Here is a 22,500-nt window from a genome sequence, read left to right on the forward strand (position 1 = left end):
CAAGGTGCGGCGTGCACGTTGTCGGAGCCCGGTTTGCCCCGGGTGCGCACCTCGCCTGCACCTTGGCCGGGGTGGGCACCTTGGCTGGGTTTGCCCAGGGTGCGCTCCGAAGCGGGGTTACTGGAGCGCCCCCTCTTTTTTTGTCAGAGCGTTTGGTGGGGTTTCTCGCATTGGCTCTTCCCAGGCCCGGTTGTTGGGTGCGCTCCCACCCTGGCGCGCGCGAAGTTGGAAGTTGGGTTAATTGCCCGGGCGCGCACCTTCGCCAGGGTGGGCACCTTGGTGCGCACACCTTGGCTGGGCTGCGCACCAGGGCGGGCTCAAGATGGCACCAGCATTCCCTTTTTCTCACTATCTTTCAAAACGGAAATTTTAAAATCTCATTTTTTTTTTGCCTTTTATGGAAATTAGTGAAGGCATCGCATCAAAGGTGCGCACCTCGCTGCCCACCTTGGTGTGCTCCGAGGTGCCCACCACGGTGCGCAACGCCGGTGCGAACCCGGGAGCGCCCCGATGTGTGCTCCAAGGTGCGGCGTGCACGAAGTCGGACCCCGGTTTGCCCCGGGTGCGCACCTCGCGTGCACCTTGGTGCGCACACCTTGGCTGGGTTGCGCGGCCTGGTGGGCACCATGGTGCGCACCAAGGAGCGCTCCGAAGTGTGCTCCAAGGTGCGGCGTGCACGAAGTCGGAGCCCGGTTTGCCCCGGGTACGCACCTCGCGTGCACCTTCGCCGGGGTGGGCACCTCGGCTGGGTTGCGCGCCCTGGTGCGCACCAAGGAGCGCTCCGAAGTGTGCTCCAAGGTGCGGCGTGCACGAAGTCGGAGCCCGGTTTGCCCCGGGTGCGCACCTTCGCCGCGGTGCGCACCATGGCGTGCACGAAGTCGGAGCCCGGTTTGCCCCGGGTGCGCACCTCGCGTGCACCTTCGGCGGGGTTGCGCGCCCTGGTGGGCACCATGGTGCGCACCAAGGAGCGCTCCGAAGTGTGCTCCAAGGTGCGGCGTGCACGAAGTCGGAGCCCGGTTTGCCCCGGGTGCGCACCTCGCGTGCACCTTCGGCGGGGTTGCGCGCCCTGGTGGGCACCATGGTGCGCACCAAGGAGCGCTCCGAAGTGTGCTCCAAGGTGCGGCGTGCACGAAGTCGGAGCCCGGTTTGCCCCGGGTGCGCACCTCGCGTGCACCTTCGCCGCGGTGGGCACCATGGCGTGCACGAAGTCGGAGCCCGGTTTGCCCCGGGTGTGCACCTCGCGTGCACCTTCGCCGGGGTGGGCACCTCGGCTGGGTTGCGCGCCCTGGTGCGCACCAAGGAGCGCTCCGAAGTGTGCTCCAAGGTGCGGCGTGCACGAAGTCGGAGCCCGGTTTGCCCCGGGTGCGCACCTCGCGTGCACCTTCGCCAGGGTGGGCACCTCGGTGCGCACACCTTCTCAATGTTTTCTTGCCTTTTCTGGAAATTGGTGAAGGCAGCGCATCAAAGGTGCGCACCTCGGTGTGCTCCGAGGTGCGAACCCGAGAGCGCTCCGAGGTGCCCACGAAGTCGAAAGTCGGGTTAATTGCATTGTTTTCCCCGGGTGCGCTCCGAGGTGCGCAACATCGGCGCGCACCAAGGAGGGCTCCGAAGTGTGCTCCAAGGTGCGCACGATGGCGTGCACCTCTGGTGCGCACGATTCGGAGCTCGGTTTGACCGGGGTGCGCACACCTTGGCTGGGTTGCGCACCTTTTGTGCGCTCCAAGGTGCGCACGAAGTCGGAGCTCGGTTTGCCCCGGGTGCGCACCTTCGCCAGGGTGCGCACCTTGATGCGCACGCCTTGGCTGGGCTGCGCACCTTGGTGGGCGCCATGGTGCGCACCTTTCGTGCGCTCCAAGGTGCGCACGAAGTCGGAGCTCGGTTTGCCCCGGGTGCGCACCTTGGTGGGCGCCATGGTGCACTCCGAGGTGCCCAAGATTGGTGCGCACCAAGGAGCGCTCCGAAGTGCGCTCCAAGGTGCGCGCGAAGTCGAAAGTTGGGTTAATTGTCCGGTTTGCCTCGGGTGCGCACCTTGCGTGCACCTTCGCCAGGGTGGGCGCCTTGGTGCGCACACCTTGGCTGGGCTGCGCACACCTTGGCACCCGCGTTTCCTTCATTTTAAATTTTTTTTTTTTACAATCTCTCAAGTGGGAAATTCTATAATCTCAACTTTTTTTGCCTTTTCAGGAAACTTTTGAATGGAGCGCATCATTGGTGCGCTCCGAAGTGTGCTCCAAAGCTCTCTCCAGCTGCGTGCACCTGCCCCGGCCGCGCACCCGGCCCCGCCCAGCTTCGCTCACCTGTCCCGGGCGTCTGGTGCGGAACCTTAGAGTAAGAAACATCACCGTGCACCTTGGCCAACGTGCGCGACTCGACCGAGCGCGCACTGGCATAGGTGCACACCGATTTCACCTGGGTGCGTGCGCAGCACCTCGGGCGCACCGGGGTGCGCGCACAACGCCCGGGTTGCACCGTGGCCTGTGTGCTCGGGGCGCCTCGGGTGCGCGCTCGGTGTCGCCCCCGCGCGCGCGGTAGTGCGGGCAGCGCACCCCGGCCCGGCCCGGCCCCGACGAGAACGCAAACGGGCAAAAGGTTTATTCAAATAGCATTGCGATGCCCGGCGAAAAACTAAAAAAGGGTGCAACACCGGGACTTCCCGGGAGGTCACCCATCCCAGTACTACTCCGGCCCAAGCGCGCTTAACTGCGGAGTTCTGATGGGATCCGGTGCACTAACGCTGGTATGATCGCACCCGTTATGAGCTTGTCGCAGTGTGTACTTAGCAAACCGCGACCCACGTGCGAATCCACCCCGGCCACCCACCCCCGTCGAGGTGCACACCCTCCCTCGCGAAGTGCGCCCCGTTCGCCAAGTGTGAGCCCTGCCCGGGTGCGCGCACCTTGCTAGGGCGTCGGGTGTGCACCCGGCCCGGCCTACGTGCATGCACCTGTAGGGGGCGTCGTGTGCGTGCAGTGTCCCGTCTGCAACGCGGTGCCCACACACCACCTCGGGCGCAACGACCTGCGCTCACATGTGGGCCGAGTGCACCTTGGTGCATGTTCGGGGCGCCTCGGGTGCACGCTCGATCTTGCCCCGGTGCACCAAGGCGCTCGGTTTGCCCCGGGTGCGCACTTGGTGCAAGGTGGGCACCCAAAATAGGGATCAAGCACCAAAACACAAGTTTCGGGATGCAAAATGGGACCCAAGGACCACAAATGCGTTCCAAGACCCATGATGGGTCCACGAGAACAAAAATGTGTTCCGAGACTTAATAAACAAATATTGGGTTTTAGGAGAAGAAACATGCTCTGATGCCCAAAACGAGAATCGACCCCGAAAAGGCCACAGGCCAAAAGTGGGATGCGAGACAAAAAAAAATGGGACCCGAGGACCAAAATTGGGTTCCCAGGTCGAAGACAGGGCAACCGGACAAGAAACGACCTCTAAGGCTCGAAATGAGTCCCGACGACTAAAACTTGACAAGAAGCACCCATCAGGCACCCAACTCGACACCCATGGGATGCCGACCCACCCGGGCTTCCACCTAGCACACCTTGGCACCCACCCACCCTCGCACCCAACCTCGCACCCAACTTAGCACCTTTGAACCCACATTGGCACTCACCCTGACCCTGGCACCTTGGAACCCACATTGGCACTCACCTTGACCCTGGCACCCACCTTTGCACTCACCTTGGGACCCACCCTGGCTCCCACCTCGGCACCCACCCAGACACCCACCTTGGTTCCTTGGCACCCACCTTGGATCCTTGGCACCCACCCCGACACCCACCTTGGCACGCAACTTGGCTACTTGCCACCCACCTTGGCTCCTTGACGCCCACCCCGACAACCACCCCGTGACCTACCCTGGCTAGGGTTGGTGCACACCCACCCTGGTGCCCACCTTGGCACCCACCCTATGACCCACCTTGGCACGCACCTTAGTACCCACCCCGTTACCCACCCTAGGACCCACCCCGTGACCCACCTTGGCCAGGGTGGGTGCCTTGGTGCGCACAACTTGCCTGGGCTGCACACCAGGGCGGGCTCAAGATGGCACCCGCGTTCCGTTTTTTTCACTATCTTTCAAAACGGAAATTTTAAAATCTCATTTTTTTCTTTTTTTTGCCTTTTCTGGAAATTAGTGAAGGCAGGGCATCAAAGGTGCGCAATGCTGGTGCGAACCCGGGAGCGCTCCGATGTGTGCTCCAAGGTGCGGCGTGCACGAAGTCCGAGCCCGGTTTGCCCCGGGTGCGCACCTCGCGTGCACCTTCGCCGGGGTGAGCACCTTGGCTGGGTTGCGCGCCCTGGTGCGTACCAAGGAGCGCTCTGAAGTGTGCTCCAAGGTGCGGCGTGCACGAAGTCGGAGCCCGGTTTGCCCCGGGTGTGCACCTCGGGTGCGCACCTCGCGTGCACCTTCGCTGCGGTGGGCACCTTGGCTGGGTTGCGCGCCTTGGTGGGCACCATGCAGTGCACGAAGTCGGAGCCCGGTTTGCCCCGGGCGCGCACCTCCGCCAGGGTGGGCACCTTGGTGCGCACAACTTGCCTGGGCTGCGCATCAGGAAGGGCTCAAGATGGCACCCGCGTTCCGTTTTTTTCACTATCTTTCAGAACGGAAATTTTAAAATATCGTTTTTTTTTGCCTTTTCTGGAAATTAGTGAAGGCAGCGCATCAAAGGTGCGCAACGCTGGTGCGAACCTGGGAGCGCTCCGATGTGTGCTCCAAGGTGCGGCGTGCACGAAGTCGGAGCCCGGTTTGCCTCGGGTGCGCCCTGGTGGGCACCATGGTGCGCACCAAGGAGCGCTCCGAAGTGTGCTCCAAGGTGCGGCCTGCACGAAGTCGGAGCCCGGTTTGCCCCGGGTGTGCACCTCGGGTGGGCACCTTGGTGCGCATGCCTTGCCTGGGCTGCGCACCAGGGCGGGCTCAAGATGGCACCCGCGTTCCTTTTTTTTCACTATCTTTCAAAACGGAAATTTTAAAATCTCATTTTTTTTTGCCTTTTTCTGGAAATTAGTGAAGGCAGCGCATCAAAGGTGCGCACCTCGCTGCCCACCACGGTGCGCAACGCCGGTGGGCACCCGGGAGTGCTTCGAAGTGTGCTCCAAGGTGCTGCGTGCACGTTGTCGGAGCCCGGTTTGCCCCGGGTGCGCACCTCGCGTGCACCTTCGTCGGGGTGGGCACCTTGGCTTGGTTTGCCCCGGCTGCGCTCCGAAGCGGGGTTATTGGAGCGCCGCCTCTTTTTTTGTCGGAGCGTTTGGTGGGGTTTCTCGCATTGGCTCTTCCGAGGCCCGGTTGCCACCCTGGCGCGCACGAAGTCGGAAGTAGGGTTAATTGCCCGGGTGCGCACCTTTGCCAGGGTGGGACCTTACCTGGGCTGCGCACCAGGGCGGGCTCAAGATGGCACGCGCGTTCCGTTTTTTTCACTATCTTTCAAAACGGAAATTTTAAAATCTCCTTTTTTTTTTGCCTTTTCTGGAAATTAGTGAAGGCAGCGCATCAAAGGTGCGCACCTCGCTGCCCACCTTGGTGTGCTCTGAGGTGCGCACCCGGGAGCGCTACGAAGTGTGCTCCAAGGTGCGGCGTGCACGTTGTCGGAGCCCGGTTTGCCCCGGGTGCGCACCTCGCCTGCACCTTGGCCGGGGTGGGCACCTTGGCTGGGTTTGCCCAGGGTGCGCTCCGAAGCGGGGTTACTGGAGCGCCCCCTCTTTTTTTGTCAGAGAGTTTGGTGGGGTTTCTCGCATTGGCTCTTCCCAGGCCCGGTTGTTGGGTGCGCTCCCACCCTGGCGCGCGCGAAGTTGGAAGTTGGGTTAATTGCCCGGGCGCGCACCTTCGCCAGGGTGGGCACCTTGGTGCGCAAACCTTGGCTGGGCTGCGCACCAGGGCGGGCTCAAGATGGCACCAGCATTCCCTTTTTCTCACTATCTTTCAAAACGGAAATTTTAAAATCTCGTTTTTTTTTTGCCTTTTATGGAAATTAGTGAAGGCATCGCATCAAAGGTGCGCACCTCGCTGCCCACCTTGGTGTGCTCCGAGGTGCCCACCACGGTGCGCAACGCCGGTGCGAACCCGGGAGCGCCCCGATGTGTGCTCCAAGGTGCGGCGTGCACGAAGTCGGACCCCGGTTTGCCCCGGGTGCGCACCTCGCGTGCACCTTGGTGCGCACACCTTGGCTGGGTTGCGCGGCCTGGTGGGCACCATGGTGCGCACCAAGGAGCGCTCCGAAGTGTGCTCCAAGGTGCGGCGTGCACGAAGTCGGAGCCCGGTTTGCCCCGGGTGCGCACCTTCGCCGCGGTGGGCACCATGGCGTGCACGAAGTCGGAGCCCGGTTTGCCCCGGGTGCGCACCTCGCGTGCACCTTCGCCGGGGTGGGCACCTCGGCTGGGTTGCGCGCCCTGGTGCGCACCAAGGAGCGCTCTGAAGTGTGCTCCAAGGTGCGGCGTGCACGAAGTCGGAGCCCGGTTTGCCCCGGGTGTGCACCTCGGGTGCGCACCTCGCGTGCACCTTCGCTGCGGTGGGCACCTTGGCTGGGTTGCGCGCCTTGGTGGGCACCATGCAGTGCACGAAGTCGGAGCCCGGATTGCCCCGGGCGCGCACCTCCGCCAGGGTGGGCACCTTGGTGCGCACAACTTGCCTGGGCTGCGCACCAGGAAGGGCTCAAGATGGCACCCGCGTTCCGTTTTTTTCACTATCTTTCAGAACGGAAATTTTAAAATCTCGTTTTTTTTTGCCTTTTCTGGAAATTAGTGAAGGCAGCGCATCAAAGGTGCGCAACGCTGGTGCGAACCTGGGAGCGCTCCGATGTGTGCTCCAAGGTGCGGCGTGCACGAAGTCAGACCCCGGTTTGCCCCGGGTGCGCACCTCGCGTGCACCTTGGTGCGCACACCTTGGCTGGGTTGCGCGCCCTGGTGGGCACCATGGTGCGCACCAAGGAGCGCTCCGAAGTGTGCTCCAAGGTGCGGCGTGCACGAAGTCGGAGCCCGGTTTGCCCCGGGTGCGCACCTCGCGTGCACCTTCGCCGCGGTGGGCACCATGGCGTGCACGAAGTCGGAGCCCGGTTTGCCCCGGGTGCGCACCTCGCGTGCACCTTCGCCGGGGTGGGCACCTTGGTGTGCAGACCTTGGCTGGGTTGCGCGCCCTGGTGGGCACCATGGTGCGCACCAAGGAGCGCTCCGAAGTGTGCTCCAAGGTGCGGCCTGCACGAAGTCGGAGCCCGGTTTGCCCCGGGTGTGCACCTCGGGTGGGCACCTTGGTGCGCATGCCTTGCCTGGGCTGCGCACCAGGGCGGGCTCAAGATGGCACCCGCGTTCCTTTTTTTTCACTATCTTTCAAAACGGAAATTTTAAAATCTCATTTTTTTTTGCCTTTTTCTGGAAATTAGTGAAGGCAGCGCATCAAAGGTGCGCACCTCGCTGCCCACCACGGTGCGCAACGCCGGTGGGCACCCGGGAGTGCTTCGAAGTGTGCTCCAAGGTGCTGCGTGCACGTTGTCGGAGCCCGGTTTGCCCCGGGTGCGCACCTCGCGTGCACCTTCGTCGGGGTGGGCACCTTGGCTGGGTTTGCCCCGGCTGCGCTCCGAAGCGGGGTTATTGGAGCGCCGCCTCTTTTTTTGTCGGAGCGTTTGGTGGGGTTTCTCGCATTGGCTCTTCCGAGGCCCGGTTGCCACCCTGGCGCGCACGAAGTCGGAAGTAGGGTTAATTGCCCGGGTGCGCACCTTTGCCAGGGTGGGCACCTTACCTGGGCTGCGCACCAGGGCGGGCTCAAGATGGCACGCGCGTTCCGTTTTTTTCACTATCTTTCAAAACGGAAATTTTAAAATCTCCTTTTTTTTTTGCCTTTTCTGGAAATTAGTGAAGGCAGCGCATCAAAGGTGCGCACCTCGCTGCCCACCTTGGTGTGCTCTGAGGTGCGCACCCGGGAGCGCTACGAAGTGTGCTCCAAGGTGCGGCGTGCACGTTGTCGGAGCCCGGTTTGCCCCGGGTGCGCACCTCGCCTGCACCTTGGCCGGGGTGGGCACCTTGGCTGGGTTTGCCCAGGGTGCGCTCCGAAGCGGGGTTACTGGAGCGCCCCCTCTTTTTTTGTCAGAGCGTTTGGTGGGGTTTCTCGCATTGGCTCTTCCCAGGCCCGGTTGTTGGGTGCGCTCCCACCCTGGCGCGCGCGAAGTTGGAAGTTGGATTAATTGCCCGGGCGCGCACCTTCGCCAGGGTGGGCACCTTGGTGCGCACACCTTGGCTGGGCTGCGCACCAGGGCGGGCTCAAGATGGCACCAGCATTCCCTTTTTCTCACTATCTTTCAAAACGGAAATTTTAAAATCTCGTTTTTTTTTTGCCTTTTATGGAAATTAGTGAAGGCATCGCATCAAAGGTGCGCACCTCGCTGCCCACCTTGGTGTGCTCCGAGGTGCCCACCACGGTGCGCAACGCCGGTGTGAACCCGGGAGCGCCCCGATGTGTGCTCCAAGGTGCGGCGTGCACGAAGTCGGACCCCGGTTTGCCCCGGGTGCGCACCTCGCGTGCACCTTGGTGCGCACACCTTGGCTGGGTTGCGCGGCCTGGTGGGCACCATGGTGCGCACCAAGGAGCGCTCCGAAGTGTGCTCCAAGGTGCGGCGTGCACGAAGTCGGAGCCCGGTTTGCCCCGGGTACGCACCTCGCGTGCACCTTCGCCGGGGTGGGCACCTCGGCTGGGTTGCGCGCCCTGGTGCGCACCAAGGAGCGCTCCGAAGTGTGCTCCAAGGTGCGGCGTGCACGAAGTCGGAGCCCGGTTTGCCCCGGGTGCGCACCTTCGCCGCGGTGCGCACCATGGCGTGCACGAAGTCGGAGCCCGGTTTGCCCCGGGTGCGCACCTCGCGTGCACCTTCGGCGGGGTTGCGCGCCCTGGTGGGCACCATGGTGCGCACCAAGGAGCGCTCCGAAGTGTGCTCCAAGGTGCGGCGTGCACGAAGTCGGAGCCCGGTTTGCCCCGGGTGCGCACCTCGCGTGCACCTTCGGCGGGGTTGCGCGCCCTGGTGGGCACCATGGTGCGCACCAAGGAGCGCTCCGAAGTGTGCTCCAAGGTGCGGCGTGCACGAAGTCGGAGCCCGGTTTGCCCCGGGTGCGCACCTCGCGTGCACCTTCGCCGCGGTGGGCACCATGGCGTGCACGAAGTCGGAGCCCGGTTTGCCCCGGGTGCGCACCTCGCGTGCACCTTCGCCGGGGTGGGCACCTCGGCTGGGTTGCGCGCCCTGGTGCGCACCAAGGAGCGCTCCGAAGTGTGCTCCAAGGTGCGGCGTGCACGAAGTCGGAGCCCGGTTTGCCCCGGGTGCGCACCTCGCGTGCACCTTCGCCAGGGTGGGCACCTCGGTGCGCACACCTTCTCAATGTTTTCTTGCCTTTTCTGGAAATTGGTGAAGGCAGCGCATCAAAGGTGCGCACCTCGGTGTGCTCCGAGGTGCGAACCCGAGAGCGCTCCGAGGTGCCCACGAAGTCGAAAGTCGGGTTAATTGCATTGTTTTCCCCGGGTGCGCTCCGAGGTGCGCAACATCGGCGCGCACCAAGGAGGGCTCCGAAGTGTGCTCCAAGGTGCGCACGATGGCGTGCACCTCTGGTGCGCACGATTCGGAGCTCGGTTTGACCGGGGTGCGCACACCTTGGCTGGGTTGCGCACCTTTTGTGCGCTCCAAGGTGCGCACGAAGTCGGAGCTCGGTTTGCCCCGGGTGCGCACCTTCGCCAGGGTGCGCACCTTGATGCGCACGCCTTGGCTGGGCTGCGCACCTTGGTGGGCGCCATGGTGCGCACCTTTCGTGCGCTCCAAGGTGCGCACGAAGTCGGAGCTCGGTTTGCCCCGGGTGCGCACCTTGGTGGGCGCCATGGTGCACTCCGAGGTGCCCAAGATTGGTGCGCACCAAGGAGCGCTCCGAAGTGCGCTCCAAGGTGCGCGCGAAGTCGAAAGTTGGGTTAATTGTCCGGTTTGCCTCGGGTGCGCACCTTGCGTGCACCTTCGCCAGGGTGGGCGCCTTGGTGCGCACACCTTGGCTGGGCTGCGCACACCTTGGCACCCGCGTTTCCTTCATTTTAAATTTTTTTTTTTTACAATCTCTCAAGTGGGAAATTCTATAATCTCAACTTTTTTTGCCTTTTCAGGAAACTTTTGAATGGAGCGCATCATTGGTGCGCTCCGAAGTGTGCTCCAAAGCTCTCTCCAGCTGCGTGCACCTGCCCCGGCCGCGCACCCGGCCCCGCCCAGCTTCGCTCACCTGTCCCGGGCGTCTGGTGCGGAACCTTAGAGTAAGAAACATCACCGTGCACCTTGGCCAACGTGCGCGACTCGACCGAGCGCGCACTGGCCGAGGTGCACACCGATTTCACCTGGGTGCGCGCGCAGCACCTCGGGCGCACCGGGGTGCGCGCACAACGCCCGGGTTGCACCGTGGCCTGTGTGCTCGGGGTGCCTCGGGTGCGCGCTCGGTGTCGCCCCCGCGCGCGCGGTAGTGCGGGCAGCGCACCCCGGCCCGGCCCGGCCCCGACGAGAACGCAAACGGGCAAAAGGTTTATTCAAATAGCATTGCGACGCCCGGCGAAAAACTAAAAAAGGGTGCAACACCGGGACTTCCCGGGAGGTCACCCATCCCAGTACTACTCCGGCCCAAGCGCGCTTAACTGCGGAGTTCTGATGGGATCCGGTGCACTAATGCTGGTATGATCGCACCCGTTATGAGCTTGTCGCAGTGTGTACTTAGCAAACCGCGACCCACGTGCGAATCCACCCCGGCCACCCACCCCCGTCGAGGTGCACACCCTCCCTCGCGAAGTGCGCCCCGTTCGCCAAGTGTGAGCCCTGCCCGGGTGCGCGCACCTTGCTAGGGCGTCGGGTGTGCACCCGGCCCGGCCTACGTGCGTGCACCTGGAGGGGGCGTCGTGTGCGTGCAGTGTCCCGTCTGCAACGCGGTGCCCACACACCACCTCGGGCGCAACGACCTGCGCTCACATGTGGGCCGAGTGCACCTTGGTGCATGTTCGGGGCGCCTCGGGTGCACGCTCGATCTTGCCCCGGTGCACCAAGGCGCTCGGTTTGCCCCGGGTGCGCACTTGGTGCAAGGTGGGCACCCAAAATAGGGATCAAGCACCAAAACACAAGTTTCGGGATGCAAAATGGGACCCAAGGACCACAAATGCGTTCCAAGACCCATGATGGGTCCACGAGAACAAAAATGTGTTCCGAGACTTAATAAACAAATATTGGGTTTTAGGAGAAGAAACATGCTCTGATGCCCAAAACGAGAATCGACCCCGAAAAGGCCACAGGCCAAAAGTGGGATGCGAGACAAAAAAAAATGGGACCCGAGGACCAAAATTGGGTTCCCAGGTCGAAGACAGGGCAACCGGACAAGAAACGACCTCTAAGGCTCGAAATGAGTCCCGACGACTAAAACTTGACAAGAAGCACCCATCAGGCACCCAACTCGACACCCATGGGATGCCGACCCACCCGGGCTTCCACCTAGCACACCTTGGCACCCACCCACCCTCGCACCCAACCTCGCACCCAACTTAGCACCTTTGAACCCACATTGGCACTCACCCTGACCCTGGCACCTTGGAACCCACATTGGCACTCACCTTGACCCTGGCACCCACCTTTGCACTCACCTTGGGACCCACCCTGGCTCCCACCTCGGCACCCACCCAGACACCCACCTTGGTTCCTTGGCACCCACCTTGGATCCTTGGCACCCACCCCGACACCCACCTTGGCACGCAACTTGGCTACTTGCCACCCACCTTGGCTCCTTGACGCCCACCCCGACAACCACCCCGTGACCTACCCTGGCTAGGGTTGGTGCACACCCACCCTGGTGCCCACCTTGGCACCCACCCTATGACCCACCTTGGCACGCACCTTAGTACCCACCCCGTTACCCACCCTAGGACCCACCCCGTGACCCACCTTGGCCAGGGTGGGTGCACCCACCCTGGTGCCCACCTTGGCACCCACCCATCCTAGCACCCAGCCTGTGACCGGGCTTGGAACCCAACCTTGCACCCGCACCCGTCTTGGCCAGTGTGGGTGCGCACCCATCCTGGCACCCACGTTGTGACACACCCTTTAACCCACGCACCCTAGCACCCACGTTGGCACCCACCTTGGAACCCAACCTAGCAACTTGGCACCCACCCCGTGACCCACCTTGGCATCCACCATAGCAGTCGCCGACTTGGCACCCACCTCGGCACCCACCTTGACACTTGTGGACCCACCTTGCCACTCACCCTAGCATCGACCCATCCTAGCACCCACCCTGGCACCTTTGCACCCTAGCACTCACCCATCCTAGCACCTAACCTGTGACCCACCTTGACACTCACCCTCGCACCCACCTTGGAACCCAACCTAGCACCCACCCACCCTGACACCAACCCTAGCACCTACCCACCCTTGCACCCACCCTGTGACCCATCTTGGCACCCACCCATCCTACCACTCAACCTATCACCCACCTTCTCACCCACCTTGGCATCCACCTTAGCACCCACCCACACTGGCACCTTGGCACCCACCTCGGGCAAGGTGGGTGCACACCCACCCTGGCACCCAATTTAGAACCCACCGAGCATGTTACCCACCTTGGCACCCACATTGCAGCCCACCCTAGTACCCACCCTATGACCCACATTGGCATCCACACCCTAGCACCCAGGCACCTCGACACCCGCCTTGACACCCACCCTAGCACTGAACCTGTGACCCACCTTGGAACTCACCCTAGAACCCACCCACCCTGTGAACCACCTTGGCATCCACCTTAGCACCCACCCACCTTGGCACCCACTCTAGCACTCACCCATCCTAACACCCAACTTGTTACCCACCTTGGCACCCGCCCTCGCGTCCACCTTGAAACCCACCCTAGCACCCACCCACGCAGGAGCCCACCTTGGCACCCAACCTAACACCCACGCATCCTGGCACCCAACTTGTGACCCACCTTGGAACCCACCCTAGTACCCACCTTTGAACCCACTATATCACCAACCCACCTTGGCACCCACCCTATGACCCTCTTTGGAATCCACCCTAGCACGCACCCACCCTGGCACCCACCATGGAGCGCACCCTAGCACCCACCCACCTCGGCACGCACCTCAACACCCACCTTGGTGTGCGCACTGCGCCAACCTCTCAAAGACCCTATGTGGTGCGCTCCAAAGTGTACACCTTTGGTGCGCTCCAAGGTGCGCACCTTTGGTGCACACCGAGGTGCACACCAAAGTGTGCACCGAGGTGAGCACCAAAGTGCACTCCAGGGTGCACACCAAGGCGTGCACCTTTGGTGCGGTCAATGCAAACGAATTCGGAAGTTGGGGTCGATGTCCTAATCGCTGCTGCAGACTACACGTATGAGAATCGGACAAATAGCTTTATATAGGGGAGGTGTTGCGTTTGATGGGTCGACTCCCCTGGTTGTGTGCACTGCACCAACTTCAAAGACCCTGTCTTGTTTAAGAAGTCAAAAGTTGGGGTGGATGTCCTAATCATTGCTGCAGTCTACGCATGTATGAGAATCAGACAAATAGCTTATATAGGGGAGGTGTTGCATTCGGTGGGTTGACTCCCCTGGTTGTGCGCACTGCGCCAACCTCAAAGACCCCGCATAGCAGAAGAAGTCGGAAGTCGGATTTTGGTGAGCACCAAGGCGTGCACCTTTGGTGCGGTCAACGCAGACGAATTCAGAAGTTGGGGTGGATGTCCTAATCGTTGTTGCAGGCTACACATGTATGAGAATCAGACAAATAGCTTATATAGGGGAGGTGTTGGGTTTGATGGGTCAACTCCCTTGGTTGTGCGCATTACGCCAACCTCAAAGACCTTGTTTTCGTTAAGAAGTCAAAAGTTGGGGTCAATGTCCTAATGGCTCCTGCAGGCTACACATGTATGAGAATCGGACAAATAGCTTATATAGGGGAGGTGTTGGGTTTGATGGGTCGACTCCCCTGGTTGTGCGCATTACGTCAACCTCAAAGACCTTGTTTTCGTTAAGAAGTCAAAAGTTGGGGTCGATGTCCTAATTGCTCCTGTAGACTACACATGTATGAGAATCAGACAAATAGCTTATATAGGGGAGGTGTTGGGTTTGATGGGTTGACTCCCCTAGTTGTTCGCATTACACCAACCTCAAAGACCTTGTTTTCGTTTAGAAGCCGAAAGTTGGGGTCGATGTCCTAATTGCTCCTGCAGGCTACGCATGTATGAGAATCAGACAAATAGCTTATATAGGGGAGGTGTTGGGTTTGATGGGTCGACTCCCCTGGTTGTGCGCATTGCGCCAACCTCAAAGACCCTGCATTGCGGATGAAGTCGAAAGTCAGAGTTTGGTGTGCTACAAGGTGTGGTCGAAGGTGCTCACCTAGGTGTGCACCTTTGGAGCACAGGAAAAGTGCCCTCCAAAAGTGCGCACCTTTGGAGTGCACAAAAGTGCCCTCCAAAAGTGCGCACCTTTGGAGCGCAGAAAAGTGCCCTCCAAAAAGTGCCCTCCAAAAGTGCGCACCTTTGGAGCGCAGAAAAGTGCCCTCCAAAAAGTGCCCTCCAAAAGTGCGCACCTTTGGAGCGCAGAAAAGTGCCCTCCAAAAAGTGCCCTCCAAAAGTGCGCACCTTTGGAGCGCAGAAAAGTGCCCTCCAAAAAGTGCCCTCCAAAAGTGCGCACCTTTGGAGCGCAGAAAAGTGCCCTCCAAAAAGTGCCCTCCAAAAGTGCGCACCTTTGGAGCGCAGAAAAGTGCCCTCCAAAAAGTGCCCTCCAAAAGTGCGCACCTTTGGAGCGCAGAAAAGTGCCCTCCAAAAAGTGCCCTCCAAAAGTGCGCACCTTTGGAGCGCAGAAAAGTGCCCTCCAAAAAGTGCCCTCCAAAAGTGCGCACCTTTGGAGCGCAGAAAAGTGCCCTCCAAAAAGTGCCCTCCAAAAGTGCGCACCTTTGGAGCGCAGAAAAGTGCCCTCCAAAAAGTGCCCTCCAAAAGTGCGCACCTTTGGAGCGCAGAAAAGTGCCCTCCAAAAGTGCGCACTTTTGGTGCGCACCAAGGCGCTGGTTCGGTCGTTGCAGGCGAGTTCGGAAGTTGGGGTCGATGTCCTGAGCGGAGGTGCAAACTACACAGGTGTCGGAATCGGACAAATAGCTTATATAGGGGAGGTGTATGCTTCGATGGGTCGACTCCCCAGGTTGAGCGCACCGCGCCAACCTCAAAGACCCTACGGTATGGATGAAGTCGGAAGTTGGGTCCGATGACCGATTCGATTAGTAGGTATGCTCATGAGGTCGGAATTTGGGTCCGATGACCTGCCATGTGCAGGAAGGCGAATGTTGACACTGTGCGTTGCAAGGTGCACACCAAGGCGCTGGTGCGGTCTTTTTAGTCGAGTTCGGAAGTTGGGGTCGATGTCCTGATCGGAGGTGCAAGCTACACAGGTGTGGGAATCGGACAAATAGCTTATATAGGGGAGGTGTATGCTTCGTTGGGTCGACTCCCCGGGTTGAGCGCACCGCGCCAACCTCAAAGACCCTACGGTATGGATGAAGTCGGAAGTTGGGTCCGATGACCGATTCGATATGTAGGCATACTCGCGAGGTCGGAATTTGGGTCCGATGACCTGCCACGTGCAGGAAGGCGAATGTTGGCACTGTGCGTTGCAAGGTGCGCACCAAGGCGCTGGTTCGGTCGTTGGAGGCGAGTTCGGAAGTTGGGGTCGATGTCTTGATCGGAGGTGCAAACTACACAGGTGTGGGAATCGGACAAATAGCTTATATAGGGGAGGTGTATGCTTCGTTGGGTCGACTCCCCGGGTTGAGCGCACCGCGCCAACCTCAAAGACCCTACGGTATGGATGAAGTCGGAAGTTGGGTCCGATGACCGATTCGATATGTAGGCATACTCGCGAGGTCGGAATTTGGGTCCGATGACCTGCCATGTGCAGGAAGGCGAATGTTGGGACTGTGCGTCGCAAGGTGCGCACCAAGGCGCTGGTGCCGTCGTTGCAGTCGAGTTCGGAAGTTGGGGTCGATGTCCTGGTCAGAGGTGCAAACTACACAGGTGTGGGAATCGGACAAATAGCTTATATAGGGGAGGTGTATGCTTCGATGGGTCGACTCCCTGGGTTGAGCGCACCGCGCCAACCTCAAAGACCCTACAGTATGGATGAAGTCGGAAGTTGGGTCCGATGACCGATTCGATACGTAGGCATATTGGCGAGGTCTGAATTTGTGTCCGATGACCTGCCATGCGCAGGAAGGCGGAATTTGGGTCCGATGACCGAGTTGATGGCGTGCCATGCGCAGAAAGGCGGAATTTGGGTCCGATGACCGAGTTGATGTTGATGGCCCGCCATGCACAGGAAGGCGGAATTTGGGTCCGATGACCGATTTGAAGGCGTGCCATACGCAAAAAGGCGGAGTTTGGGTCCGATGACCGAGTTGATATTGATGGCCCGCCATGCGCAGGAAGGCGGAATTTGGGTCCGATGACCTGACATACGCATGGAGTCCGACTCGGGGGCCGATGTTCGATTCGATGACTTGCATTGTGGGTAAAGTCGGAAGTTGTGGTCTTTGACCCGATTCGATGACCAGACTTCGGCTGCTTGAGAATCGGACAAATAACTTATATAGGGGAGGTAGTGTTCTCGAGCATCCTCCCCCCGTGCCCGTTTATGTCGATTGATGCTGGTGCTCGACTGGTTGGAGCGCTCGGATGCAAAAATCTTGCACCAGGATTTATCGATTGTGATGGACACGGCAAGTCTCCTGATTGCTATGCAGGAGCTCATCGTGAATCTCTATGCGGCCTTGGTATGGACTCGACCTGCGGAATGGTTCGGCAATGGTAGTCGCTCCAACACGTCCTTGCAATGGCCACAGAGGTGATTCGACTAGAGCTCCAGTCTAGCTTTTGGGTTGCTTGGCGGACTGGTATAGCCGCGATCGAGTTCCGGCCATGAACGTTTTAGATAGCTCTTGGGCTTTCTGGGACGGAAGTCGGAAGTTTGGGCTGTTGTCCGATTTGATGACCATTCTTCGGATGTGTGAGAATCGGACAAATAACTTATATAGGGGACTGTGTTGTCTCACGCAGCCCCCTCCGTGCCCCTCTATCTCGACCGATGTTGGTGCTTGAAAGGGTTGGGATCGCTCGGATTTATAAACGTGCACCACCATTTGTCGAGTGTGAGGGACGCGGCAGGTCTCCTAAATGCTATGCGGGCGCTCTCTGAGAATCTCTATCCGGCCTCGACACAGACTAGTCTTGCTGAATGGTTTGGCACTGGTAGTCGATCCAACACGTCGTTGTTGTGGCCGCCTAGGCGATTCGATTCGAGCCCCCGTCTAGCTTTTGGGTTGCTTGGCGGATTTTGCCCTATCCGCAAGTGAGCTCGGTCCCTAAACGTTCGAGAAACCCGATTGCTATGCGCCGACTCTCTTTCTTGCGAGCCTCCATCTAGCTTTTGGGTCTCTACGGAACGGAAGTCGGAATCTGGGACCGTTGTTTGATTCGACGAGGCAGACTACGGTTGTGCGAGAATCGGACAAATAACTTATATAGGGGAGGTGTTGACTGGAGCATTCTCCCCCGTGCCCCTCTAACTCGACCAATGCTGGCGCTCGAACGGTGGTAGCGCTCGGATTTTCATTGAGCGCCAGCATTGGTCGATTTAGAGGGGCATGCGAGATTCCCGAATGCTATGCGAGGGCTCTAACGGAAATGTCTATTGGTTTCGGTATGGATGCAATTGCGAGTGGTTCGGCAAAGGTAGTCGTTCCGATGCGTCCATGTCGTGGCCAAATCGATAATTCGATTTGAGCCCTCGTATAGCATTTGGGTCTCTCGATGTGATTCCGCATTCCAGTCCCTTTGGGCACTGCTTGAGCCGCATCCCAGGGGGTTCCCTTCCCAATAATCTGCCTCGCAACCCGATTGCTATGCGGTGAGGCTCCTCGGCCGCCTCGGAACTATCTGTGTATCAGACGCATCGCGGGATAAGGGGTTGGCAACGGTAGTCGCCCCAAGCGCGTCCGATGCTTGGACCATTCCGAGGCGGCCCTGAAGCCTCTTCCGTCTAGCCGTTGGGTCCTTCTCGCCGCATCCCTCGCCTCGCACCCCGATTGCTATGCGGTGAGGCTCCTCGGCCGCCTCGGAACTATCTGTGTATCGGACGCGTCGCGGGATAAGGGGTTGTCACTGGTAGTCGCCCCAAGCGCGTCCGATGCTTGGACCATTCCGAGGCGGCCCTGAAGCCTCTTCCGTCTAGCCGTTGGGTCCTTCTCGCCGCATCCCTCGCCTCGCACCCCGATTGCTATGCGGTGAGGCTCCTCGGCCGCCTCGGAACTATCTGTGTATCGGACGCGTCGCGGGATAAGGGGTTGTCATTGGTAGTCGCCCCAAGCGCGTCCGATGCTTGGACCATTCCGAGGCGGCCCTGAAGCCTCTTCCGTCTAGCCGTTGGGTCCTTCTCGCCGCATCCCTCGCCTCGCACCCCGATTGCTATGCGGTGAGGCTCCTCGGCCGCCTCGGAACTATCTGTGTATCGGACGCGTCGCGGGATAAGGGGTTGTCACTGGTAGTCGCCCCAAGCGCGTCCGATGCTTGGACCATTCCGAGGCGGCCCTGAAGCCTCTTCCGTCTAGCCGTTGGGTCCTTCTCGCCGCATCCCTCGCCTCGCACCCCGATTGCTATGCGGTGAGGCTCCTCGGCCGCCTCGGAACTATCTGTGTATCGGACGCGTCGCGGGATAAGGGGTTGTCACTGGTAGTCGCCCCAAGCGCGTTCGATGCTTGGACCATTCCGAGGCGGCCCTGAAGCCTCTTCCGTCTAGCCGTTGGGTCCTTCTCGCCGCATCCCTCGCCTCGCACCCCGATTGCTATGCGGTGAGGCTCCTCGGCCGCCTTGGAACTATCTGTGTATCGGACGCGTCGCGGGATAAGGGGTTGTCACTGGTAGTCGCCCCAAGCGCGTCCGATGCTTGGACCATTCCGAGGCGGACCCGAAGCCTCTTCCGTCTAGCCGTTGGGTCCTTCTCGCCGCATCCTTCGCCTCGCACCCCGATTGCTATGCGGTGAGGCTCCTCGGCCGCCTCGGAACTATCTGTGTATCGGACGCGTCGCGGGATAAGGGGTTGTCACTGGTAGTCGCCCCAAGCGCGTCCGATGCTTGGACCATTCCGAGGCGGACCCGAAGCCTCTTCCGTCTAGCCGTTGGGTCCTTCTCGCCGCATCCCTCGCCTCGCACCCCGATTGCTATGCGGTGAGGCTCCTCGGCCGCCTTGGAACTATCTGTGTATCGGACGCGTCGCGGGATAAGGGGTTGTCACTGGTAGTCGCCCCAAGCGCGTCCGATGCTTGGACCATTCCGAGGCGGACCCGAAGCCTCTTCCGTCTAGCCGTTGGGTCCTTCTCGCCGCATCCCTCGCCTCGCACCCCGATTGCTATGCGGTGAGGCTCCTCGGCCGCCTTGGAACTATCTGTGTATCGGACGCGTCGCGGGATAAGGGGTTGTCACTGGTAGTCGCCCCAAGCGCGTCCGATGCTTGGACCATTCCGAGGCGGACCCGAAGCCTCTTCCGTCTAGCCGTTGGGTCCTTCTCGCCGCATCCCTCGCCTCGCACCCCGATTGCTATGCGGTGAGGCTCCTCGGCCGCCTTGGAACTATCTGTGTATCGGACGCGTCGCGGGATAAGGGGTTGTCACTGGTAGTCGCCCCAAGCGCGTCCGATGCTTGGACCATTCCGAGGCGGCCCCGAAGCCTCTTCCGTCTAGCCGTTGGGTCCTTCTCGCCGCATCCCTCGCCTCGCACCCCGATTGCTATGCGGTGAGGCTCCTCGGCCGCCTTGGAACTATCTGTGTATCGGACGCGTCGCGGGATAAGGGGTTGTCACTGGTAGTCGCCCCAAGCGCGTCCGATGCTTGGACCATTCCGAGGCGGCCCCGAAGCCTCTTCCGTGTAGCCGTTGGGTCCTTCTCGCCGCATCCCTCGCCTCGCACCCCGATTGCTATGCGGTGAGGCTCCTCGGCCGCCTTGGAACTATCTGTGTATCGGACGCGTCGCGGGATAAGGGGTTGTCACTGGTAGTCGCCCCAAGCGCGTCCGATGCTTGGACCATTCCGAGGCGGACCTGAAGCCTCTTCCCTCTAGCCGTTGGGGCTTTCTCGCCGCATCCCTCGCCTCGCACCCTGATTGCTATGCTGTGAGGCTCCTCGGCCGCCTTGGAACTATCTGTGTATCGGACGCATCGCGGGATAAGGGGTTGGCAGTGGTAGTCGCCCCAAGCGCATCCGATGCTTGGACCATTCCGAGGCGGCCCTGCAGCCTCTTCCGTCTAGCCGTTGGGGCCATCTCGCCGCATCCCCCACCTCGCACCACGATTGCTATGCGGTGAGGCTCCTTGGCCGCCTCGGAACTATCTGTGTATCGGACGCATCGCGGGATAAGGGGTTGTCACTGGTAGTCGCCCCAAGCGCGTCCGATGCTTGGACTATTCCGAGGCGGCCCTGCAGCCTCTTCCGTCTAGCCGTTGGGGCCATCTCGCTGCATCCCCCACCTCCTCGGCCGCCTCGGAACTATCTGTGTATCGGACGCATCGCGGGATAAGGGGTTGGCAGTGGTAGTCGCCCCAAGCGCGTCCGATGCTTGGACTATTCCGAGGCAGCCCTGCAGCCTCTTCCGTCTAGCCTTTGGGGCCATCTCGCCGCATCCCTCGCCTCGCACCCCGATTGCTATGCGGTGAGGCTCCTCGGCCGCCTGGGAACTATCTTCGTATCGGACGCATCGCGGGATAAGGGGTTGTCACTGGTAGTCGCCCCAAGCGCGTCCGATGCTTGGACTATTCCGAGGCGGCCCTGTGGCCTCTTCCGTCTAGCCGTTGGGGCCATCTCGCCGCATCCCCCACCTCGCACCCCGATTGCTATGCGGTGAGGCTCTTCGGCCGCCTTGGAACTATCTTCGTATCGGACGCATCGCGGGATAAGGGGTTGTCACTGGTAGTGGCCCCAAGCGCGTCCGATGCTTGGACTATTCCGAGGCGGCCCTGCAGCCTCTTCCGTCTAGCCGTTGGGGCCATCTCGCCGCATCCCCCACCTCGCACCCCGATTGCTATGCGGTGAGGCTCCTCGGCCGCCTTGGAACTATCTTCGTATCGGACGCATCGCGGGATAAGGGGTTGTCACTGGTAGTCGCCCCAAGCGCGTCCGATGCTTGGACTATTCCGACGCGGCCCTGTGGCCTCTTCCGTCTAGCCGTTGGGGCCATCTCGCCGCATCCCCCACCTCGCACCCCGATTGCTATGCGGTGAGGCTCCTCGGCCGCCTTGGAACCATCTTCGTATCGGACGCATCGCGGGATAGGGGGCTGTCACTGGTAGTCGCCCCAAGCGTGTCCGATGCTTGGACCATTCCTAGGCGGCCCTGAAGCCTCTTCCGTCTAGCCGTTGGGGCCTTCCCGCCCCATCCCTCGCCTCGCACCCCCGATTGCTATGCGGTGAGGCTCCTCGGCCGCCTTGGAACCATCTGTGTATCGGACGCATCGCGGGATAAGGGGTTGGCACTGGCAGTCGCCCCAAGCGCGTCCGATGCTTGGACCATTCCGAGGTGGCCCTGAAGCCTCTTCCGTCTAGCCGTTGGGGCCTTCCCGCCCCATCCCTCGCCTCGCACCCCGATTGATATGCGGTGAGGCTCCTCGGCCGCCTTGGAACTATCTGTGTATCGGACGCATCGCGGGATAAGGGGTTGGCACTGGTAGTCGTCCCAATCGCATCCGATGCTTGGACCATTCCGAGGCGGCCCTGCAGCCTCTTCCGTTTAGCCGTCGGGGCCTTCCCGCCGCATCCCTCGCCTCGCATCCCGATTCCTATGCGGTGAGTCTTCTCGGCCGCCGCGGAACTATACCTGTTATTGCTACTGCATCCTTCGGCTGGTAACCTCCTCTGCCGCCTTGGAACGTTCTCTTTGTCGGACGCGTCGCGGGATAAGGGGTTGGCACTGGTAGTCGCCCCAAGCGCGCCCGATGCATAGACCGCTCCGAGTCGACCTTGCTTTCAGCCTCTCACATGCATAGACCTCTCTGAGTCGACCCTGCAGCCTCTCACGTTTAGCCTTTGGAATCTCGCCTCACAACATGATTGCTATCCTTGATGCATCCCTTGCCTCGAGCCCTGATTGCTTTCTTGGCTGCATCCCTCCTCTCCTCACAGCCCGGTTGTCATCACTGCTTCATCCGTCGCTTCATGCATTCTGGCTGCTGGGCCCTTCCCACCGCACACCTCGATTGCTATCTCTTCTGCATCACACACCCCGATTGCTATCTCTGCTACATCCCTCGGCTCTCACTTCTGCATCCTTCGCCTCACACCTCGATTGCTATCAATGCTGCATCCGTAACCTCACACCCCGATTGCTATGCGGGGAGGCTCCTTGGCCGCCTTGGAAATTTCTGTGTGTCGGACGCACCGCGGGATAAGGGGTTGGCACTGGTAGTCGCCCCAAGTGCGCCCGAT

General features: G+C 60.8%; 2 non-coding genes across 2 annotated transcripts; both read right to left on the reverse strand.

The window, feature by feature from the left end:
• Positions 1–2,632: 2,632 nt before the first annotated feature.
• Positions 2,633–2,751, reverse strand: LOC131868463 (5S ribosomal RNA). Its single transcript, XR_009366916.1, has one exon. It is a non-coding gene; the product is annotated as a 5S ribosomal RNA (ribosomal RNA).
• Positions 2,752–10,568: 7,817 nt separating this feature from the next.
• LOC131868457 (5S ribosomal RNA) lies at positions 10,569–10,687 on the reverse strand. Its single transcript, XR_009366910.1, has one exon. It is a non-coding gene; the product is annotated as a 5S ribosomal RNA (ribosomal RNA).
• Between the last annotated feature and the right edge of the window lie 11,813 nt (positions 10,688–22,500).

The sequence above is a fragment of the Cryptomeria japonica genome, unplaced genomic scaffold (assembly GCF_030272615.1).
Source record: "Cryptomeria japonica unplaced genomic scaffold, Sugi_1.0 HiC_scaffold_207, whole genome shotgun sequence".
NCBI classification, from domain to species: domain Eukaryota; kingdom Viridiplantae; phylum Streptophyta; class Pinopsida; order Cupressales; family Cupressaceae; genus Cryptomeria; species Cryptomeria japonica.